An 11,759-nucleotide genomic window follows, 5' to 3' on the forward strand; every position below is an offset into this window, starting at 1 on the left:
GGGGAATTGGACCACTTACCACTACCATTTTCTCTCTCTCTCTGTCTCTCTCTCTCTCACACACACACACACACACACACACACACCTCTTTCCTCATGCACCTAGACTACAGTGTACCAGCTCCTGCCCTTGTCCTACTCTGGTTCTCTCTTTACACACCAGATTTGCTAGATAGAACATAGATAGATATAAAGTGCATTCCAGGCCTCTCTGCCTACTTGTCCTGGCATCCTGAGTCCACTTACTGTGTATAGCAAATGTATCTTGCTCTGTCAGCCCCTGTATCTTGCTCTTACTCTGTAAATCTACCTTTCTCTTCCTCAATAAACCTTTGTTCTGTGCTTGCCTTAAAAAAAAAAATGGGGGTGGCACTGTGGCTCAAAGGAGTAGAGCGCTAGCCCCATATGCCAGAGGTGGCGGGTTCAAACTCAGCCCTGGCCAAAAACTGCAAAAAATAATAATAATAAGTTGTGACTTCCCCGTGGAAGTTCTCCCTGGTCACCCTGAGAGCCAAACGTCTCCACAAGGATATGAACAGGTTACAGAAGAGGAAACCTAAAAAAGCTAAAACTATGAAAAGACACACAAGTTCACTAGTCACCTGAAAAATGCAGATTAAAATGACAAGGAGACACCACAGGCAAAGGCCAACAGGCTGGGTAATGCCAGATGGAGGTGGTGAGGAGGAGAGAGGGAACCCTGGGCACTGCTAGTGGGGTGTGGACTGGCCTGGGCATTTTGGAGGACAGTCTGCCAAAACTAGGGGGGTGGAGGTATGGACCCGCAACCCCCTCACACAGGATGCAGTGAGTGAGCACTGGGGGATGCATAGCAGCACTGAAGGATCTTAAAAACATAGTGCTGAGCAAAATAAGAAACGGAATGAGATCTATGACACTATTTACATAATTTTAAATATATGCATATAAAGCAATACACATACATGTATAAGAACATGTGCAAACAAAAGGAAAACTTTTTTTTATGGCATCAGTTTTCCCAAGTGACTTTTTCAGCGGTAGCCAGGAAAACTTTTAAATATTAGGGTAGCACCTGTATATACCCAGGCTGGCAGGTTTGAACTCAGCCCGGGCCAGCTAAAACAACAATGGCAACTGCAACAACAACAAAAATAGCTGGACATTGTGGTGGGAGCGTAAGGCAAGAGAATCACTTAAGCTCGAAAGTCTCAGGTTGCTGTGAGCTGTAACACCATGGCACTCTACCGAGGGTGACATAAACAAACTCTGTCTCAAAAAAAAAAAAAACTCTTAAATATGTAAAAATGGTTGCCTTTTAGTGGGATGAAGAGACTAGAGAAGGAAAATAAAAGGAAGAGATAAAGGAGATAAAAGGAGATAAAAGGAAATCAGCCAGGCATGGTTGCTCACACCTGTGGACCTGGCACTCTGGGAGGCTGAGGCAGATGTATTACCTGAGTTTGGCAGTTCAAGACCAGCCTGAGAAAGAGTGAGACCCCCCCCCATCTTTAAAAATAGCTGGGCATTGTGGCCAATGCCTGTAGTCCCAGCTACTTGGGAAGATGAGGCTAGAGGATGGCTTGAGGCCAAGAATTTGAGGTTCTTGTGAGCTATGATACCACGGCACTCTACCCAGGGCTACAGAGTAAGACTCTCAAAAAAAAAAAAAAGAAAGAAAGAAATGTACCAGGTGTGGTGGTGTGCACCTGTAATCCTAGATACTTAGGAGGCTAAGGCAAGAGGACTGCTTGAGCCTAGGAGGTTGAGGGTGCAGTGAGCTATGATGACACCATTGCACTCTAGCCCAGGCAACAGCAAGATCTTGTCTCAAAAAAAAAAATACGAAGAAAATCAGAAGGACTAAATAATTTGAAATCGCTTAAACCTTTAATAGGGGAACATTACTATAGGATACTAGGGCAGAGCTCCCAACTTTTTCTGCTTCTTAAAAATCAAAGGAGAATGGTTTTTTCAGTTTTGTTTTTGTTTTTTTTTAAGACAGAGTCTCACTATGTTGCCCTGGGTAGAGTGCCATGTCATCACAGCTCACAGCAACCTCAAACTTCTCTTGCCTCAGCCTCCCAAGTAGCTGGGGCTACAGGCACCAGACATGACGCCGGCTATTTTTTGGTTATAGTTGTCATTGTTGTTTGGCAGGCCCAGGCTGGATTCGAACCCACCAGCTCTGGGCACCCTTAGCTGCTGAGCTACAGGCCCCGAGCCAGGTTTTGTTTGTTTGTTTGTTTGTTGAGTCAGTCTCACTTTCTTGACCCATGTTGTGGCATCATAGCTCACAGCAACCTCAAACTCTTGAGTGCATGCCATCCTTTTGCCTGAGCCTCCCAAGTAACTGGGACCACAGGTACCAGGCACAATGCCTGACTCAGGGTCTCACCCTTGCTCAGGCTGGTCCCAAACTCCTGAGCTCAAATGATCCATTGGTATCGGCCTCCCAGAGTGCTAGAATTACAGGCATAAGCCACTGTACCCAGCCTGAGAATGCTTTAAATTACACTGTACACTGTGGTAAATGGAAGAGGCTGCTAAGATAAAAGCAATCAGTCTGGCTTGGCACCCATAGCACAGTGGGTAAGGCACCAGCCACATACACCGAGGGTGGTGGGTTCGAACCCGGCCTAGGCCAGCTAAACAATAACAACTGCAACAAAAAAATAGCCAGGTGCTGTGGTGGGCACCTGTAGTCCCAGCTACTTGGAAGGCTGAGGCAAGAGAATCGCTTGAGCCCAAGAGTTTGAGGTTGCTGTGAGCTGTGACGCCATGACACTCTACCCAGGGCGACACAGTGAGACTCTGTCTCAAAAAAAAAAAAAAAAGCAGGGGGGGGCCTGTGGCTCAAAGGAATAGGACACCAGCCCCATATGCCAGAGGTATTGGGGTTCAGACCCAGCCCCAGCCAAAAAAAAAAAAAAAGCAATCAGTCTAGGAACTCTGGCTCCCCCTTTTGGCTTCCCCTAGAGCTAAGGGAACCACTGTCAGTTACCCCCATTTATTTTCAGAGCACACTGTACCACAGGACTCCAGCTGGGAAGCTCTGTACCAAGAAACTATCAAAAAGTAGAAGGTAGCAGTACATGGCAGACCCAGTGGTTGCCTTCCCAGTAGACATTCCTCCTCCTCACCCTAGCTAATAGACCTCATCTTGTCCATGTGTGCATTTGCCTTAGAGGATGCTCGCCCCAGCCCCAATCCCAGCTCCTATAGTCATGACCCCTCTGAGCTAGGTGTGCTGGGCCCATTTCCCTTACCAGTTAGAGATCATAGAAAAATGATGAAAGGGGCAGGCCCAGTGGCTCACTCCTGTAATCCTAGCACTCTGGGAAACTGAGGTGGGTAGATTGTTTGAGGTCAGGAGTTCAAGGCCAGCCTAAATAAGAGTAAGACCAAGGGTGGTGCCTGTGGCTCAAAGGACTAGAGTGTATGCCAGAGGTGGCAGGTTCAAACCCAGCCTTTGCCAAAAATAAATAAATAGGAAATGTTTAAAAAAAAAAAAAAGAGCAAGACCACATCTTTTAAAAATAATAATAAGGTGGCATGTCAGGATCTGCTTCTGACACCACTTGTCAGGGCCCGGGACTGGCCAGGTCTCGGCCCAGCTTAGATAGGTTCTGGACGCGGACTGCTAAACTACCTTACTCAGGAACAGTTTCTCTTAGATGCTTGAGGGCTATCTACTTTGGCTGGAGAGAGAGAGGGAGAGAGTGTGTGTCTTAGAGTAAAGCAGTCTTCTTAGAACAGATAGATCTTAGTCTTTAGCAGAGCTTGGTAATCTTCAGCAGAGAGACACCGTGCTGGTGTTCTGCAGGCAGGAGAGGAGACAGAGGCAGAGTAAGTGAGTCTGTGATAGAAAGTGCACATCCTTTGACTGCCTTCTCCTCCAGCCTAATATAAGGCTGATCTCGTGCTTCTCAACACCACAGGTGTAGAGACTGCCAATTCACCAATGCTCTCATCTCGCGAGCTCTCATGCTTGTTAGGAGAGCTAAATCTCTCCATGCCCTTTCCACCAAGGCATTCCATTACCGGTATTTCTTATAACTCTCACTCCTCCTAGCCATAAGCTATACGGGCTGCTACAGTGGCACCCATAGCTCAGTGGGTAGGGTGCCGGCCACATACACCAAGGATGGTGGTTCTAAACCCAGCCTGGGCCAGCTAAAACAACAACATCTGCAACAAAACTATAGCCAGGCGCTGTGGCAGTCGCCTGTAGTCCCAGCTACTTGGGAGGCTGAGGCAGGAGAATTGCTTAAGCCCAAGAGTTTGAGGTTGCTGTGAGTTGTGACGCCACAGCACTCTATCCAGGGTGATAGCTTGAGACTTTGTCCCAAAAAAATAAATAATTTTTTTTTTTTTGAGACAGGAGCCTCAAGCTGTCCCCCTGGGTAGAGTGCCATGGCATCTCAGCTCACAGCAACCTCCAACTCCTGGGCTCAAGCGAGTCTCCTGCCTCAGCCTCCCAAGTAACTGGGACCACAGGCGCCCACCACAACGCCTGGCTATTTTTTGGTTGCAGCTGTCATTGTTGTTTGGCAGGCCCGGGCCGGGGTCGAGCCCTCCACCTTGGGTGTATGTGGCTGGTGCCTTAGCCACTTGAGCCACAGGCGCCGAGCCTAAATAAATAAATTTTTAAAAAGAAAAAGAAAAATGATGAAAATCTGGCTAAGGAGACATGGCAAGAGTCTATTCAGAGACTTTTGAGAAAAGTTTTTATCACACTTTTTTTGTTTTTTGTTTGAGACAGAGTCTCACTCTGTCATCCCAGGGTAGAATGCCATGGCATCATAGCTCTCAGCAACCTCAAACTCTTGGGCTCAAGCAATCCTCTTGCTTCAGTCGCCTGAGTAGCTGGGACTACAGTGCCCACCCCAATGCCCAGCTAGTTTTTCTATTTTTTTTTTTTTGAGACAGGAGCCTCAAGCTGTCCCCCTGGGTAGAGTGCCGTGGCATCACAGCTCACAGCAACCTCCAACTCCCGGGCTCAAGCGAGTCTCCTGCCTCTGCCTCCCAAGTAGCTGGGACCACAGGCGCCTGCCACAACGCCTGGCTATTTTTTGGTTGCAGCTGTCATTGTTGTTTGGCAGGCCCGGGCCGGGGATTCGAACCCACCACCTTGGGTGTATGTGGCTGGCGCCTTAGCCACTTGAGCCACAGGTGCCGAGCCTAGTTTTTCTATTTTTAGCGGTCTCGCTCTTGCTCAGGCTGGTCTCTTCAGCTCAAGCAATGCATCTGCCTCGGCCTCCCAGAGTGCTAGGATTACCAGTGTGAGCCACCACACCTGGCTTTATCACATTTTAAAAAAAAGACATTGCTGGGCGGTGACTGTGGCTCAGTGAGTAGGGTGCCGGCCCCATGTACTGAGTGTAGTGGGTTCAGACCTGCCCCAGCCAAACTGCAACAACAACAACAAAAAAATGTAGCCAGGTGTTATGGCGCGGCCTGTAGTCCCAGCTACTCTGGAGGCTGAGGCAAGAGAATCGCCTGGGCCCAAGAGCTGGAGGTTGCTGTGAGCTGTGATGTCACAGCACTCTACCGAGGGTAACAAAGTAAGACTCTGTCTCTAAAAAAACAAACAAACAAAAAAAAAACATTGCAGAAAAACATTCCTTCATCCACTAATAGACATGATCACATCTGTGTGGGACTGTGGAATTGTAGCACTGTGAGGGGTCAAAGAGGACACACTGGGAATGGCAGGGGGGAAGTGGAAGAGAAACCTGCTCCTTGCTAGCACTGTTGAGTCATTAATTTAACCAATGAAATGACTGTAGTCTAGGTGCAAGAAGAAAAAGGGATACGTGTGTGTGTGTGTGTGTGTGTGTGTGTGTGTGAAAGAGAGAATGGTGCTAAGTGGTCCAATTCTAGACAATGTGTAACAAATCACGTTGCTAAGTGAGCCACTTTGATTTGAGTTTGCTGGGACCTGCAGGCCAAAAATACCTTACTGAAGTCTACATGCTGAGCAACAGCAGAGAGGAGAAACTTGGCTCCCTGACAACTTTGCAACTCAGAGGTACCTTCTTTTTTATTTTTTTTGAGACAGAGTTTCACTTTGTTTGCCAGAGTGCCATGGCATCACAGCTCACAGCAACCTCAATCTTGGGCTCAAGCGATCCCTCAGACTCCCAAGTAGTTGGGACTACAGGTGCCCTCCACAACGCCCTATTTTTAGAGATGAGGTCTCACTCTGGCTCAGGCTGGTCTTGAACCTATGAGCTCAGGCAATCCACCCACCTTGGTCTCTCAGAGTGCTAGGATCACAGGCATGAGCCACAGCACCTGGCTCAGAGGTACCTTCTCCCCTGACTGCCTGCCAAATTCTGAGCTGCTTCATCAGAGGGAAATAAACCTCCAGCTTGGTTGAGACCTTGTAGTTGAGGGTCCTTTTGTTACTTCAGCTTACCCTATACCTTGACTAATATGAAGAGGAGCTTGGCCACTGTCACAAAACCTTTCTTATCAGAATCCAGCTTGGGCACCTACTGAAGGTCACCTGTGCCCAACATCTCAGATGCTTGGTCATTTCAAATTTTTAAATGTCTCCCACTTCAAATTTTAGAAGTAAATGCACTTAAACATTTGCCCAAATGCTGCCATTTCAATCAAGGTGAAAGCCACCTGAGAGGTCATTGACAATCATTTGTTGTAGCAAAACTGTGGGAACTAGGATTGAGTAAGAGAAAGTCCATCCGCCCTTGCACCTCTTCCTGTGTCATTTCAGTGTTCATGAGCGCCTCCTGGAATCTCTTTCCCCCAGCATAGGAGGGCAAGATGAGCTGGCCTTTCCTTTCTGCACATGTAAGCTGATGAGTATACAGAGGACCACTGAGGCCTGCTTGACCACAGGCTCACAACAGCAGCCCTGCCTTTGATCGCTTTAACATCTTGCCGACTAGGCTGAGGAGGCTATTGTGGGCTTCCTTCCATGTCATTTGATGTGCTGGGTTTGTGGCAAAGGCACACATTATCCTAGACCATGATCCCTACTGTTGTCATGGTTCTCATAGAGAGACCTGCCATACTTGACACAATGAAGATTCTGAACTTTCCTTTTTACCATCCACATAGCCCTCAAGAGCTGCCGACTCTTCTATCCCAAGAGTCCCCACTGAATTCACTCTGAGGTCCTGGCTCCCTGTTGCCTTCTTGTTGCTCATGCCGGGGGCTCTTCTGCTGTCCTTTTGCCCTCCTCAAATCTTCTTCAGTCCCAATTGTGAGCACACTTTCTTCGGTATCTTGGAGGTGACCAGACCAACTTTGACTTCACTGCTAAACATAGCTTCATGGGAGCTGCGGTAGATGATCTTGTGGTTTATCAAGATTTTAATCATCTGAATGAACCACAGACTGTGAAACCAGTGCTGTGTGTCATTGGTCTCCACCTAAGTAGTCAGCATATTGTCTGTGTACTGAGTTGAACAGTGTTCCGCAAAATTCACCCCCTTTCCAGAACTTTATTTGGAAATAGAGTTGTTGCAGATATAAGTAGTTAAGATGAGCTCATGCTGGAGTGGGGTGTACCCTTGATCCAATATGACTGATGTCCTAATGAGAAGAGATAAGAGACAGTGACAATAGGAAGTGATGCCATGTGAGTTGTCAGTGAGGCACCTACAAGCCAAGATTTTTTTGTTTGTTGTTTGTTTTAGAGATAAGGTCTCACTCTTGTCATCCAGGCTACAGTGCAGTGGCATGATCATACCTCCCTCACTATAGCCTCAAACTCCTGGCCTCAAAGAATCCTCCTACCTCAGCCTCCCCAGTTACTGGGACTACAGACACAAACCACTGCACCCAGTTTACAAGCCAAGGATTGCCGGCAACACTAAAATGTAAGAGAAAGGCATGAAACAGAGAATCACCGAGAGCCTTCAAAGACAGCAGAGTCCTGGGTGGTGCCTGTAGTTCAAGCAGCTAAGGTGCCAGCCACATACACCTGAGCTGGCAGGTTCGAAGCTGGCCCGGGCCTGCCAAACAATGACAACTATAACCAAAAAATAGCCAGGTGTTGTGGCAGACGCCTGTAGTCCCAGCTACCCAGGAGGCTGAGGCAAGAGAAGTGCTTAAGCCCAGGAGTTAGAGGTTGCTGTGAGCTGTGATGCTATAGCACTCTATACAGGGTGATAGCTTGAGGTTCTGTCTCAAAAAAAAAAAAAATAATAAAGACAGCAAGGTCCTGCTGAGACCTAGATTCCAGACTTTTAATCTCTAAAACTGTGCAAGAATATATTTCTATTGTCCTGAACAATTCAGTTTATGATACTTTGTTATGGCAACCCTACGAAAGTAATAGTCAGATAACTCCACTGGCTCCCACCATGGAGGCCTGTGGGTATTCATGAACCCTCTTCAGCTGCATGAGATCCTTATCAATCTGTATGAAAACATACCATCAAGGCTGTCTGTAAGACACTGGGTCCAATAGGACGTCTCCTGGACACAGCTGGAGGTCACAGGCTATAGGAAGACAAATTTGGTCAATGGCCAGAATAAATGTTCACAGCCTGGCAGGATTTATTTATATGATAATGATTTAGACTCAGCATCTGCAGCTGAGCCCTTTGGAAGCCTTTAGCTGAAACACCAAGCCATAGTTGACAAGGTGTTTCTTTGCTGACAGGATCTGCAGACAGTCTGGTAGAACCTGCTGAAACACAGGAGATGCTCTCGTAACTTTGTTCCAATTCCCTCCCCATGCACCTGCCATGTCCAGTGCCAAGGTGTCTCAGAAAAAATTCACAGAGTAATAATACTGGAATATTATGTCAAAGAGACATAACACTGGACTTCTGATGATGTCCCCTTCATGGATGTCACCAGCTTCTCATTCCCAAGCAGTTAGGACAATGCTGATGCAGGCCAGATGCTGATAGTCAAATACCTTGTTCTTCCTTTGGCCTTGGCCCCCTTCTCCTGGCGTCAGCTTGCTGTACTGCTCTTTGGTAAAGGATTGCAATTTGTGACTATGCTTTCTAACAGCTGCTGCAAATATCCCAGGAACATCCCACAGATGTGGTCCCAACACAGCCCAGCCTTGGCAAAGGCCAGTATCCCCTCCCTCTGGGACAAGATCACAATGCCGGAGAAGCAGCTCTGGAGGCAGGCCCACAGCCCAGAGAGTGTTGACACCCATGCTAATGGCATACTATTGAGAAGGAAATAAACAGCAGCAAAGAAATAAAATGAAATAAAATAGCAGCAAAGCTCACAAAAGAACAGTTCCACTAGAGAGGGATAGAACATGAGTCAGGACCCATTCCTAGCTTATCCTTAAACAAATTGTTTGACTTCATTGAATCTCAATTCATTCATCAGTAAAACAGGAACAATGATGCTTACTTCACTGGTCTGTTTTAAAGAGTAACTCATGCTATTGTGCTGGAGACTACTAATGCCCTCCAAAACCCTCTCTACCTTCTTCTGTAGTATTAAAATTTTTAATGGGCACATGTGCTGCCTATTTAAAGACCTCATTTTCCAACCTTTCTTACAGCTCAGTATAACCACCATTTCGCAAATGGTAACGTGAGTAAAAGGAATCTGTGCAGTTTCGAGGCCCATAAAAGCCTGTCTTCTGGGCTAATAGGCCCACAAATGTAAGTCGTCAAAAAAGAGCAACCTTGATGCAGGCATTACTCCCTTCTACAGACATGAGGCCAAAGTAGGAGAGTGGCTAAGCATATAAGCTTTGGAGTTGTGTTGATGTGGATTCAAGTTCTGACCATCACTAAGCCATTACTAGCTTTGTGACACTGGGCAACTCACTCTACCTCTCTGTACCTAGTTACCTCGTCTGTGAATAGGAGCAATAATTCTTTTGTGTGTGTGACAGAGTCTTACTATGTCACCCTTGGTAGAGTGCCCTGGCATCATAGCTCACAGCAAACTCAAACTCTTGGGCTTAAGTGATTCTCTTGCCTCAGCCTCCCTACTTGTAGTCCCAAGTAGGTGGGACTATAGGTACCCGTCACAATGCCCCGATTTTTTTTTTTTTTTTGAGACAGTCTCACTAAGTCACCCTGGGTAGAATGCCATGGCCTCACAGCTCACAGCAACCTCAAACCCTTGGGTTTAAGTGATTCTCTTGCGTCAGCTTCCCAAGTAGCTGGGACTACAGGTGCCCTCTGCAACACCGGGCTTTTTTTTTTTTGTCATTGTAGTTGTCATTGTTTAGCAGCCCCAGGCCAGGTTCGAACTTGCCAGCCTTGGTATATGTAGCCGGCCCCCTAACCACTGAGCTATGGGCACCAACCCTTGGCTATTTTTTTTTGTTGTTATTGTTGTATTTATTACTGTTGTTCAGCAGGCCCGGGCCATGTTCGAACCCACCAGCCCTGGTGTATGTGGCTGGTGCCCTAGCTGCTAAGCTACAGGCACCCAGCCAGGAGCAATAGTTCTTGTCCCATAGGGTTCTTTTTTTTGTTTGTTTATTTTTCTGTTTTGCTCTCTAAACCTTGCTTCTTTTCAAAGCCCAAATGCGAGATGATCCCAGATGAGCTACAGAAGTGGGAGAAAGAAAAGTTTCACACTCCTCCACTCTCTGTGCTCACACAGTCAGTCAAGAACTACACCCAAGTGCTTATCAATTGCCGCATTAACAAGAAACTCTGGGGCCATGTGAAGGCCTTTGATAGGCATGGCAACATGGTGCTGGAGAATGTGAAGGAGGTGTGCACTGAGGTCCCCAAGAGCGGCAAGGGTAAGAAGAGTCCAGCCAGTCAACAAAGACCACTACATCTCCAAGATCTTCCTTTGTGGGGAGTTGGTCATTGTGTTCCTGCAGAACCCACTTATTACTGGCAAATAGGGCCCTCTTCCCCGCCTACAGCTTGCTCCCCAGTCCCGTGAAGGCCTGCTGTTTGTGATGGGAATAATAAAGCTCTGTGGGTTCCTAAAAAATAACCTGACTCAGGCATATTCTAAGCCATTTACATAACGGTGGCTTTGGGCAAGAGGCGAGAGTAGTCAGGTTTGGAATACATTTTGAAAGAATCGCCATCAGGATTTGCAAAACAATTGGATGTTAGGGTTGAGGGAAAGAGGATAAAGAAGGATACAAAGGGAAGCAAGCCACTAAGGACAGAAAAACAGAAAGACAGAAGAGGGCTCACAAGAAAGACAGTAGACCCTCACGTGTTCAGCCCTTGTTCAGGCAGCCAAACACTGAATTTCCAGTCTCTCTTAGAAAAGCAGACAGCTGGCATCACTGGGCGTGTATCCCTCCATGGTAATAATCTGCCAGAAATAAATAAAGGCTGCCCTCTTGAGATGGCTTTCCTGCCCATCTGGACAGCTTTGGTTGCAGGGTAACTGCCTGGCCCCTGTAGTTCAAGTTGACCTGAGAAAAACAGAATTGAACAAAGGATAGCATACTCACAGCAACAAAATCTTACAATACCTAGATGAAGACAGGTTGAGTAAAATTTGACATGGATCCAGAACCTAATCCACAAGTTGAATCTTTTCAAAATACAAACGGACATCTTTAAAGCCAGAGACAAAAACAAAAATACCTAGAATAGCTTGATTATATGAGAGGTCCTGGTTAGTGCATTAAGGCAAGAAAAAGTGGCAGTGCCTGTGGCTCAGTGGGTAGGGCAGCGGCCACATATACCCTTGGTGGGTTGGAACCCAGCCCAGGGCCAACTAAAATAATAATGACAACTGCAATAAAAAATTTATAGATAGCCAGGCATTGTGGCAGGTGCCTGTAGTCCCAGCTACTTGGGAGGCTGAGGCAAGAGAATTGCTTAAGCCCA

The 11,759-nt window shown here is 46.9% G+C and overlaps 1 pseudogene; it reads left to right on the forward strand.

Moving 5' to 3' along the window:
- Positions 1-10,470: 10,470 nt before the first annotated feature.
- On the forward strand, positions 10,471-10,807 carry LOC100955515 (annotated as a pseudogene).
- The last annotated feature ends 952 nt before the right edge of the window (positions 10,808-11,759 follow it).

Source organism: Otolemur garnettii, unplaced genomic scaffold, assembly GCF_000181295.1.
Source record: "Otolemur garnettii isolate 467f Iridium unplaced genomic scaffold, OtoGar3 scaffold00251, whole genome shotgun sequence".
NCBI classification, from domain to species: domain Eukaryota; kingdom Metazoa; phylum Chordata; class Mammalia; order Primates; family Galagidae; genus Otolemur; species Otolemur garnettii.